Source organism: Doryrhamphus excisus, linkage group LG16, assembly GCF_037039965.1.
Source record: "Doryrhamphus excisus strain RoL-2023G ecotype Guam linkage group LG16, RoL_Dexc_Guam_v1.1, whole genome shotgun sequence".
Classification (NCBI taxonomy): Eukaryota; Metazoa; Chordata; class Actinopteri; order Syngnathiformes; family Syngnathidae; genus Doryrhamphus; species Doryrhamphus excisus.
Genome location: NC_136372.1, coordinates 14884397 through 14897500, shown reverse-complemented (window position 1 = coordinate 14897500; position 13104 = coordinate 14884397). Strand labels below are relative to the sequence as shown.

Here is a 13104-nt window from a genome sequence, read left to right as displayed (position 1 = left end):
ACTTTCCCTCACGAGTGTCGCAGGGATGCTGGAGCCTATCCCAGCTGTCTTGGGGCGAGAGGCGGGGTACACCCTGGACTGGTGGCCAGCCAATCACAGGGCACATATAGACAAACAACCATTCACACTCACATTCATACCTATGGACAATTTGGAGTCACCAATTAACCTAGCATGCATGTTGTTGGAATAATTTTACTTTATTTTAGTTTTATTGTGTGCAAGATTCATTGTTGTACGCCCCCCCCAAGTGCACATTCATTCATTTTCTACCGCTTATCCTCACAAGGGTCATGGCTATGCTGGAGCCTATCCCAGCTGTCTTCAGGTGAGAGGCAAGGTTCACCCTGGACTGGTGGCCAGCCAATCACAGGGCACATATAGACAAACAACCATTCACACTCACATTCATACCTATGGACAATTTGGAGTCGCTAATTAACCTAGCATGTTTTTGGAATGTGGGAGGAAACCGGAGTACCCGGAGAAAAACCCACACATGCACGGGGAGAACATGCAAACTCCACACAGAGATGGCCAAGGGTGGGATTAAACTCGGGTCTCCTAGCTGTGAGTTCTGCGTGCTAACCACTCGCCCGCCGTGCAGCAGTGCGACTGTATATAGTTTTTTTTATAGTCCAGCCATTGTTTTTGGACAGAATCTATTGTTTTTTTTTTCAAACGTACCCACACATGTATGAGTGCAGATGGTTAATTAGGGACTGTCTGGTCCACTTGGGACATAAACCATAACCTGCATTTTGGAGAAAAAAACGCTCATTCTGGGTCAAAGGTTGTTGTCAGGGTTAGAGAGCATCACTGCTTAAGTGTGTCCCAACCTGATTGTGTGTGTGTGTGTGTGTGTGTGTGTATAATGGGTGGAGATAACCTTGGGTTATCTTCCACTAAGTGACCACTGTGCAGGAGCAGTTATTAATGTCTGCCGTAGAACACACAGTCATGATCCTTTAGCATATCCAAAATGGCCGAATAACATTACATTATTTATTATATAAAAATACTCCATGTATGATTTTATTTTTACTACTTGTGATTCATGTGATTTTTTTTTTTTACATTCCGCAGCTTCAAGGCAACCTTGTGAGGTGACCTTGTTTCTTCTTCTCAGCAGAAGTAGGTCTCTGTACTTCACAACAGTGTGTGCATGGAGTTGTGCAATGTGTCACACGGGTGTGTGTACCCCAGGGGAGCACTCGTGCTTGGATTCCGTGCATGCGTGGGTTTTCTCCGGGTACTCCGGTTTCCTCCCACATTCCAAAAACATGCTAGGTTAATTAGCGACTCCAAATTGTCCATAGGTATGAATGTGAGTGTGAATGGTTGTTTGTCTATATGTGCCCTGTGGTTGGCTGGCCACCAGTCAGTCAAGGGTGTACCCCGCCTCTCGCACCATGACAGCTGGGATAGGCTCCAGCACCCCCCGCGACCCTCGTGAGGATAAGCGCTAGAAAATGAATGAATGAATGAACCTTCTAAATGTGTTTTTTAAACATGATTAGAGCTCTCTAGACATGAAGTAGCACCCCTATAGTCACTTATACACTCCTGTAATTCATTATTTATGACATTACACAACTCTTTTGCTGGAGACCTGAGTTCAATTCCACCTTAGGCCATCTCTGTGTGGAGTTTGCATGTTTTTTCTCTGAGTACTCTGGTTTCCTCCCACATTCCAAAAACATGCTAGGTTAATTGGCGACTCCAAATTGTCCATAGGTATGAATGTGAGTGTGAATGGTTGTTTGTCTATATGTGCCCTGTGATTGGCTGGCCACCAGTCAGTCAAGGGTGTACCCCGCCTCTCGCCCCAAAGACAGCTGGGATAGGCTCCAGCATACCCATGACCCTCGTGAGGATAAGCGGTAGAAAATGAATGAATGAATGTGCACTGGTGGGGGGGGCATACAACAATGAATCTCGCACACAATAAAACTAAAATAAAGTAAAATTATTCCAACAACATGCATGCTAGGTTAATTGGCGACCCCAAATTGTCCATAGGTATGAATATGAGTGTGAATGGTTGTTTGTCTATATGTGCCCTGTGATTGGCTGGCCACCAGTCAGTCAAGGGTGTAACCCGCCTCTCGCCCTGAAGACAGCTGGGATAGGCTCCAGCACCCCCACGACCCTCGTGAGGATAAGCAGTAGCGAATGAATGAATAAACCTTTTCATTTTGTCATGAAATACAACCAAAATAAAGTAAAATTACTAATAGTTTAACTCTAAATTGGTTTAGAACCTCACTATAGCATTCCAAAAGGCGTTTCTATTATGCTCCCATGTTCAACCTTTATATTAGAAACACTTGTCCGAACGATGCATTCAAAGCCTTGTTGCAAAATCATGAAGTTCTAAACGCTTACGTTAACGTTACATTATTTGCGTCACAAATACAAAAAATGATCATTACTACGTGCATTTCGCAGCTTCAAGGAGGTAACGACAACCTTGTTTCTTCTTCTCTGCAGAAGTAGGTCTCTGTACTTCACAACAGTGTGTGCATGGAATTGTGCAATGTGTCACACGGATGTGTGTGTACCCCAGGGGAGCACTCGTGCACTCTCACATTGGCTTGGATTCCGTGTAATTGGAGGCGTGACTCAGTGCGGCGCTCTCTCTCTTGGGAGAACGTTATTAATTTGTTGCCAGTTTCTGCTTCATTTTTTGGGGGGAAAGTTGTTATTTTGTGTATTTTTTTTTTTTTTAATCGTTTGGCTGCTTTTAAATTGAACAATTGCTGAACCGCAATTGGGATTTTCGATGTGGTTTCATGTTTCATTTCGTTCCTTTCGCTTTTCTTCCTCCCTACACCTTTGTGCTGGCGTGTGTGCGTGTTTTAGTGTGAGAGGGCGGCGGTTGGCAAAGCGCGGCGTTTGTGAGTCAGCTGAATCTCTTCCACTTGGCACGCCGTGACATTTGATGGAGCGAGAGAGGCAGCAGCTGGCTCATCGGGGAGGCTAAACAGACAATGGCCGACGCTCAAAGTCGTCTTCGTAGATCTTGATGGCCGTTTGATTGATGCTGTAACAGACGTCCCCCGACCACCTACAACGCTCCATTTAGCTTCCTATTCCATTTAGACCGCCTTTGACCTGGTCCGGGTCCAAAACCACCGTACTTGGACTTCTCACAATACGGATTAGCTTATGCCACAGACCCTGAAGGTTCATAATGTAGTTTAGCAAATCTTTATTCTATTAGTGTAAATACAATTTCTCATTTTTATTCAGCATCTAGACCAGGGGTGGGCATATATTTTGACTGGTGGGCCGCATTGAGTTAACAAAATTGTCCGGGGGGGCCAGAACATATATTTAACACACACACTTTTATCATTTTTCTTGAATTATTTGTCTAACTTATTTTTTAAATGTATATTTATTATTAGTATTATTTATGTATTTATTTATTATGTGTTTATTATATTTTATTTATTTATTATGTATTTATTGTATTTATTATTTATTGTGTATTTATTATATTGTATTTATTATTTATTTATTATGTATTTATTTATTAATTTTTTATTTATTTTTTCAGGACACTTTAACCTTCAGACCACATCAAACTATGTAATTAAACTTTACAGTTTTTTTTTTGTTTTTTTTTTACTAAGTAAGACATCCGACTTGCAGGTCTTGTCACTAGTTTGTATGTTAAAAGCCGGGGGGCCAGAACATATATTTAACACACACACTTTTATAATTTTTCTTGAATTATTTGTCTAACTTTATTATTTATTATTATTGTTTATTTATTATGTATTTATTATATTTTATTTATTATGTATTTATTATATTTTATTCATTATGTATTTATTTATTATGTATTTATTATATTTTATTTTGTATTTATGTATTTATTTATTATGTATTTATTATATTTTATTTATTATTTATGTATTTATTTATTATGTATTTATTATATTTTATTTATTATTTATGTATTTATTTATTATGTATTTATTATATTTTATTTATTATTTATGTATTTATTTATTATGTATTTATTTATTATGTATTTATTATGTATTTATTTATTATGTATTTATTATATTTTATTTATTTATTTTTTCAGGACACTTTAACTATCAGACCACATCAAACTATGTAATTAAATTTTACAGTTTTTTTTTTTTGTTTTTTTTTTACTAAATAAGACATCCGACTTGCAAAATCTTGTCGCTAGTTTGTATGTTAAAAGTTGAAATACTTAGAAAGCAACTGGCGGGCCGGATTCAAACGCTTGGCGGGCCGCGTGTGGCCCCCGGGCCGTAGTTTGCCCACCCCTGATCTAGACCATATTAGACGTGGTCCAGCTCAAAAACCACCATACCTAGACTTCTCAAATCTTATGCCACAGACCCTTTAGGGGTCATTAAAACAGTTTCTGACAAGTGAAACATATATTCTATTTCTGAAAATGCAATAAAAGCATTTCTATGTTTTTTTTTTGGAGCATCTAGACCACATTAGACCTGGTTCAGTTCTGTACTGGACTTCTCAAATCTGGACTATCTTATGCCACAGACGGTTTATAATTTCGGAAAACTTATTTTGTTTGTGAAAATGCAATAAATTACATATTTCTCTTTTTTTCAGTATCTTGACCATATCAGACCTGGTTCAGATCAAAAACTACAGTAACCAGACTTCTCAAATCCGGACTAGATTATGTCACAGACATTGCGGTTTCATAAAAAACTATTTCTGATATGTGAAGCATGTATTCTATTTCTGAAAATGCAATAAAAGCATTTCTATGCTTTTTTTTTTGGAGCATCTAGACCACATTAGACCTGGTTCAGTTCTGTACTGGACTTCTCCAATCTGGAATATCTTATGCCACAGACCCTGAAAGGTCATAAAAACAGTTTCTGATTTGTAATTTGTGAAAATTAAAATAGAGGCGCATTTCTCTTCTATTTAGTCCACATCAGACTTAATCCAGGACTAAAACCACTGTTCCTGGACTCAAATCTGGACTATCTTATGCCACAGACCCTTAGGGGTCATTAAAACAGTTTCTGACAAGTGAAACATATATTCTATTTCTGAAAATGCAATAAAAGCATTTCTGTGGGGTTTTTTTGGAGCATCTAGACCACATTAGACCTGGTTCAGTTCTGTACTGGACTTCTCAAATCTGGACTATCTTATGCCACAGACCCTGAGGGGTCATAATAATTCAGTTTATGATTTGTGAAAATTTAAATGGAGGCACATTTCTCTTCTATCTAGTCCACATCAGACTTAATCCAGGACTAAAACCACTGTTCCTGGACTAAAACCACCTAGACTTCTCAAATTTGGACTTCATTAAAATGGTTCATAATTTAGGAAAACTTATTTTGTGTGTGAAAATGCAATAAATTGTATAATTTCCACTTTTTTCAGTATCTTGACCACATTAGATCTGGTTCAGTTCTGTACTGGACTTCTCAAATCTGGAATATCTTGAATGTATTATTTTTCATTTTTCATCAGAAAAAAACGTTTCTGACTTGTGAAACATTTATTCTATTTGTGAAAATGCAATAAAGACCATTTATAATAGTCTATTTATTAGTCTATTTATTAATCTGACCTTACATATATATATATAAAATTATAGTATGTATATAATTATATATATATAATGTATAATTATAAAAGTATATTATTATAATATATTATTAAACATTATATTATAATTATATATATAATTATATATTATATATAAATAATAGTTATATATATAATTATATATAATTATTATTGATTAATAGTCTATTTATTAGTCTGACCTTATATATATATTTATACATATATAATCATAATATATATATAATTATATATATACAATTTATAACTATAAAATTATATTATTATAATATATATAATTATATATAATTATTATATATAATATATAGTTATAGTTATACATATAATAATATATATAATATATTATATTATTTAATAATATATAATATTATATATATATATTGTATATAATTATTTATATAATTTATAATAAAGACTGTTTTTAACAGCATCTAGCCCACATTAGACCTGGTCCAGGTGAAAAACCACTATAAGTAGACTTCTTAAATCGAGATGAGATTCTACCACAGAGATTAAATGTTAATAAAAAACCGTTCCTGACTTGCGAAACCTTTATTCCGTTTGTGAAAACGCAATGAAGGAACATTTGTACCGAGATCCTTGCGGCTTCCGAGCACACGTAAACACGATAAGGGAAGCGTTTGGTTCCCCTGTGACGGTGTACTGCCTGCATAAGTCGGCCCATCTGTCCACCGGCCCACGTGGAGCCTTGGAGGAGATGCTGTCTGCTTGCATTTATTCACTTTGGATTCCACCCAAGCCCCGAACCCAAACGTATCGTGTAGCACGAGAAGTGACTGAAAAGAGGAACGTGCGTAAGAGAATATATATATAAGTACGGCGAAGAACGAGCGATAGCTTGTGTTTGACAAATCAATTCAAAGCCAAAGCATGACGACCATCTTTTTATTCTCCGTGGATTTTTTTTTTTTTCCTTCCTTCCATCGTCTCTGACAATAGAATGGCCGATGATTTGTGAAGGACTATTTTTACTGGAACGTTTAAGCTCTGCTAACCTTTCCGCAGCTGGGAAAAAGGGAATCTGAGAGGAGTTATATGAGGAGGGAGGAGATGTGGTGGGGCTCCAGAGTGTGTCCTCAGGGCGAGTGGATCATGTCAGATGAGTCTGACCTGCCTTTTTTTTTTTTTTTTTTTTTTTTTTTTCCGGGGTGGGGGGTGTGAATGTTGCGCAATGCCTTGTGAAATGTTCCAGACGCGGAGGTTTTTGCTATCTCTGTGATCAGCAGGAAAAACCAAATCAGCTTTTCAATTTCTTAACAGCACTTTAGTCCATAAAAAAAAAAAACACCCCAGATGCTGTAGTCCCAAAAAAACCTTCGTCTTTAAAGGGGTCCCAATCCCGCTCATTTCAGGGGCTTTTAAAAGGATATTGCATCCCAGTGGAGCTCAGTGTGTTTTTAATAAAATACTCCATACATCTTCAAGCTGGGGAGATGAGTCGTCTTCATGCTGGGACTCGGACCGTGACTACTCTGTTGTGATTGGCTATCGCTAAGCTGCTTTGGAAGAATTGGACGTAACTGGAGGAATATTAGGGAATCTGTTGTCGAACTGGGCTTTGTTTTCAAAAATGGCAGATAAGCAGGTCTTTAGCTCCCCAGAAAAAAAAAATTAAATTCTTACATTCGGGAAAAAAAAAATTCTTTGTAGGGAAATTTGTGTCTTTTCATCCAAAAAAACAAAAAAATTAATTTAAAAATGTAAAAAAAAAATATTTGCAAACAAAAATAATAAATTATACATTAAAAAAATAATTTTTTTCATCAAAATTGTAAAAATGCTGCTTTTGTTTTCAAAATGAGAAAAAAAAATTCTCATGTTTTCAAAAAGGGCAGACGAGCAGGTTTTTAGCTCCCCAGAAAAAAAAATAAATTCTTATATTCAGAAAAAAAAATATTTGTAGGGAAATTTGTGTCTTTTTATCCAATAAAACAAAAAAATAATTTAAAAAAGTAAAAAAAAATATTTGCAAACAAAAATAATAAATTATACATAAAAAAATATTTCTTCTCACCAAAATTTTAAAAATGCTGCTTTTGTTTACAAATGAAAAAAAAAAATTCTCATGTTTTCAAAAAGGTCTTTAGCTCCCCAGAAAAAAAAATGAAATTCTTACATTTGGAAAAAAAATTATCCAATAAAACAAAAAAATTAATTTGAAAATGTGATTTGAAAATATTTGAAAATTTTAAAAATATTTGCAAACAAAAATAATAAATTATACATTAAAAAAATATTTCTTTTCACCAAAATTGTAAAAATGCTGCTTTTGTTTACAAATAAAAAAAATGATCATGAAACTACGCTCCGGAGTATAAGTCGCACAAGCCAAAAATGCATAATTAGGTAGAAAAAAACATACATAAGTCGCATTGGAGTATAAGTCGCAGGAACAGCTTGGAACACTTGGAAAAAAAATGAGTAGACCCGCCAAAATTTATCAATAATTAATCGATGATCCAATTAATCGACAACCCATTTGATATTTTATTCACCTTTTTTTGTTATTTAAAAATATAAATAACCTCTGATGTTAGCTTGTCAAATGGGAAGATTTTAGAAATGTCTTTCCTGGTCCATTTGGGACCTAACCGATTACTGGATTAATCGAAGCAACAATCTTAAGATTAATCGACTAAGAAAATAATCGAAAAAAGTGACTTTAAAAATAAAGTATAGGTTTTTTTGTCATTAAAACACCAGATATGCAAAGCTTAGTGCGACCTTTGAAATTTAAATTTGAGACCTCGGCTATCGTAACGTTGTTCGAAAAATTCCTGGGATTTGGGAGTGGAAAGATGGGATGGAAGAAGAGTATAAGATTTCACTGTCGGCTTATATTCGGGTCAATATGCTAAATGCAGGTATTGTAGTCATTTTCTCCGTAATTGATGAATGCCATTCTTTGGATTGGTCGGTCCGTGTGGAAAACAATGCTCTTGAGGCGTGACCTCATTGTTCCCATGCTGCATTCAATGTCCTGTTAGCGCTGGTCGGCTGGCAGCTATATCAGTATTCCTCCAGGGACAAGCACTCTTAATGGACGGTGGTTAAGAGGTGAGGCAGAAGGAGCTTAGATCGATTTTTGCCCTTCATGGAAAAAAGCACAGGTCATTCCCAGGCTGAATGAAGCTGGCCAACTGTGACCTCAGTAAACGCATCGGAGCGCCAATGAATCATTTATACCTGATTGGCAATAGCCAGGATAACGCTGGTTTCTGCAGAACTCCAGGACCGTTAACGTCTCACCGGCAAAAAAATACAAAAACATAGCATGGTGTAGTTTGATTCCCCCCCCTCCCCATATGTTATTGTTATTTTCTTAGTCGATTAATCTGAAGCTTGTCTTTTCAATTAATCGAGTCATCGGTTAGGCCTTAGACCAGGGTTTTTCAAAGTGCAGCCCAGGGGTCATTTGTGGCCCACAATGTTTTGTTTTTCATTAAAATTAGAATTTAACAAGAAATGTTAAAAAAAACAGCAAAAATTAAAAAATCTGCAATAATTTAACAAAAATAAAGTCAAACTGTTAGGAGAAAAAAGTTGAAGTCTTACGTGAAAAAGTCATAATTTTACCACAGTAATGTTAAAGTATTATGAATGCAAAAAAATTCATTTTAGAAACATATAGTTGCAATATTACACAAAAAAATAATTTTTAAGTAAAAAAAACAGCAAAAATAGAAAAATCTGCAATAATTTAACAAAAATAAAGTCAAACAGTTAGGAAAAAAAAGTTGAAGAAAAAGGCATAATTTTATCACAGTAATGTTTAAGTATTATGAGTGGAAAAAAATAATTTTAGCAACATATAGTTGAAATATTACACAAAAAATTTACTTGTAATATAATGAAAAATAAAGAAAACAACAAAAAATCGGCCAGTGGAAAAATATATAATGTTAAAAGAATAAAGTCAAAATATTATATATTTTTGTATATATAATATATATAATAATATATAATTTTTATATATTATTTATAAATTTGTATATTTTATAAATTTTATAAATTTTATAAATGTTTATAAATCTTTTATAAATCTTTTATAAATCTTTTATAAATCTTTTATGAATTTTAATATTACGAGAAAAATAAAAATGAATATAATATTCATTTGCAAAATATACAGTTGAAATATTACACAAATATATTTCATTTTAGAAATATAAAGTTGAAATATTACACAAAAAAATTAAGTTGTAATATAATGAAAAATAAAGAAAACAACGAAAAATCAGCCAATGGAAAAAGATATTATTTTAAAAGAATAAAGTCAAAATATTATGAGAATATTACCATAATTATCAGAAGAAAATTTACACAAGCAAAGTTGAGATAATCACAGTGAAAAATATTTTTAAAAACTTTTTTTTTAACGGGAAAAAGTCCAGATTTTATAAATCTGTAGATTTTATAAATGTATACATTTTTTATAAATCTTTTATAACTTTTAATATTACAAAAAAAAAAATAAAAGCAGAGAGGTGAAATATTGTTTTAAAATTCTTTAACAAACTAAACAAATAAAAATGGTAAATTAGATTGTGGAAAAAGTTAGCTATAATGTTAGGAAAATAAAGTAAAAAATGATGGGAAGAAACGTCAGAGGAAAAAGCAAAAATCGGGAAAAAGGCCGCCATTTTAAGGATGTCTTAGATGGCGTCCCGTTGAATTATGGCGCACAGTCAGTCAGTCTGCCCCCTGCTGCTTTTTTACGACTTTGGTTCAGCCGACTCTTGCACATTCCGCCCCTTTAAGAGATCTAAATGTTGTTGTGTTTGGAAGAATACGAAATGATTTGCTATGATTACATACGGCATCTATACATTTGCAGGAACGACGGCCAGGCCATGCGTGAAACAAACAAACACTCCATCATATAATCAGTGTATTGTGTTCTGGTTCACTGAGAAGCTTGCGGTCTCACATTGACTTTGCATATGTTTCTGTTTTTTCTGTGGCGGTCTGAACCGGCCATTAGCGTGTCTGATACGCGGGGCCGGTCGAGTTCTCAATTGCAGGGTGCGAGGAAGAAAGGCAGAATGTCGACGTTATTGTTTTCATGTGAAACAATTGCGAGTTCTCCTGTACAATCAGCATTTATATGCAATAGTATTAGTATTACTGTGATTTGTGAAGTATTTGATCATTTTACCTTCTAAAACACCGTGATCGTTGTTTTTTGGCAGATGCCAAACAGGAAATGACAGGAAACACTTGTTGTTGCACACGCATTTCCCCCTCAAGCAGTCCAACTATTATCTTCCATATGGCTTCCGTTTGGAGACGCTGTCTGTAAGAGCTCCATAAGCTGACATGTGCTCCTGCAGAGTCCACTCATGCAGCACCTGTTTGTCTGTGGAGGACACTTGTATCACTGATTCATTTCCCATCATTGTGTGTGTGTGTGTGTGTGTGTGTGTGTGAGTGGAGAGGTCGGTTGGAAGTCATCGTCTTATTGAAGTGATATGTTGTTTGTGTGCGGCTACACGTTCTTAAAGCAGAGGAAAATATTCTAAACCCGGGAAAATGGGGTGGAATTGGGTTGGAGATAATGCGAGGGTTACTTTAATATTTTCAAAAAAATCCCAATATATATATAAATTGTTTTTAAAATATATGTATAATTATATATATATTTTTTTATTTATTTATTCATTTTTTCAGGAAAAAATGCTTCTCAGCTTTGTAATATAAGTGGAAAAAAGCATCAACTTTTTGCTCTATTTTATTTTTTTTTTATTTTTGCTGTTGCTTTTCTTTCTTTTTTTACCTTTATATTATATATACATAATATTTTCTCCAACCCACTTTCCCCCCCAAAAATATGACTTTAAAAAACTATATTTCAACAATACTACAAAAAAGACATTATTTGTTGTATTTATAAAATATTATACATATATATTTACTGCATATATGTTTATTCTGGAAAATTCATTTTTTCCTCATTAGAATAAATAAGTATTTATTTGCTTTATATTTTGTTTTTATTCTTGAAAAATATATTTTTTTATTTCTGCTATTGATTTTTTTTTACTATTTCAACTTTCTTTCAAATTATAACTTTATTCCTGTAATGTTTGGACTATAAATTGTCGTAACAAAAGTTTTTATACACCCAAATTTTCTGAAAATGACAACTTTGTTGTTTTGTTTTTTCCATATTTTTATTTTTGTATCATATTATTCTTTTAATATTTCAACTGTATACTACTTTATTTTTCTCATAAATTTCCAACTTTTTTAAATAATATGAGAATATTAATAATTATATGTATTTTTTTCTTTTTTCTGCAGTTGATTTAATTTAAATTTAAATTTAAATTTTAATTTAAATTTAAATTTAAATTTTAATTTTAATTTTAATTTTTTTTTATTAATTATTTTTTTTAATTTAAAATTTGTTCTTGTTTTTTTTTCTTCCAATGGTGTTTCAATGACATTAACTACATTACCATTTGACTGACAGGTGAGTGTTATTACGTTCCTATTCTGTCTATGCTCCCGTTCTGATTGGGTAGGATAGGTTTTTCCTGTGTAGACTGCATTTAGAGGTGAAAACAACATGACCAAATCCTGTATATTCCCAGCTCTTCTCTTTTTGTTGCGGGCCGTTTCTGATAACATGGAGACTACGATGGAAGCATCTGTGATGAATTCAGGTAAGTCATCAAAAAGATAATTTCATATTTCTCATTTGAATGCCAACATTTGTATTCTGTATGATCATTTGTATATTCATGTTGCACCGCAGGCTAATAACTCCCATCTATTTTTTATTCCCTCTCCTCCTCTAACTTTTCCTGACGTTCTCTCTCACCATCTGTTTTATTCGCCGTGCCGTCCATCCTCCATCCGTCCTCCATCCATCCTCCATCCATCCTCAGCTGCTGACGTCTGCAGTGGAGCTGGAGCGCAGCCAAGAAGCGCAGTAAATCACAGCCATTTCTAATAAGACGCATACACACATATGCATGGAGGGAATGTTCATCATAAGCGTATTGATATGAGCTCACATGCATTAAATATAACGTTTTGTTAACTTGAGGTTTCGTCATGTTCACGGTTTTGTTCAGGACTAAGGGTGAAAGCTATGCTAGGGTTTTGTTTTGGTCAGGGTTTTGGCAATTTTTGGGGTTTTTCAGTTGTGGATTTGGTTTTGATAGGGTTGGGGCTTCCAGTTTGGACTTATAAGGTTGGTGTTTTATTCTGGTTAGGGCTAAGGGGGAAAGTTAAGGTTTTGTTTTGGGTCAAGGTTAGGTTTTTGTCATGGTCTGAGGGGTTGTGTTTTATCAGGTTTAGGGTTTTTCAGTTGTGGATTTGGTTTTGATAGGGTTGGGGCTTCCAGTTTGGGCCTATAAGGTTGGTGTTTTATTCTGGGTAGGGCTAAGGGGGAAAGTTAAGGTTTTGTTTTGGTCGGGGTTAAGGTTTTGTCATGCTTAAAGTTGG

The 13104-nt window shown here is 34.2% G+C and overlaps 1 long non-coding RNA gene across 1 annotated transcript in view; it reads left to right on the top strand.

The window, feature by feature from the left end:
- LOC131103797 (uncharacterized) overlaps positions 1-12652 on the top strand; it is a 24168-nt gene extending 11516 nt beyond the window's left edge. Inside the window, exons 3-4 of the long non-coding RNA XR_013630043.1 lie at positions 12246-12317; positions 12543-12652. This is a non-coding gene — a long non-coding RNA (uncharacterized LOC131103797). The remainder of the gene's footprint in view (positions 1-12245; positions 12318-12542) is intronic.
- Positions 12653-13104: the final 452 nt, after the last annotated feature.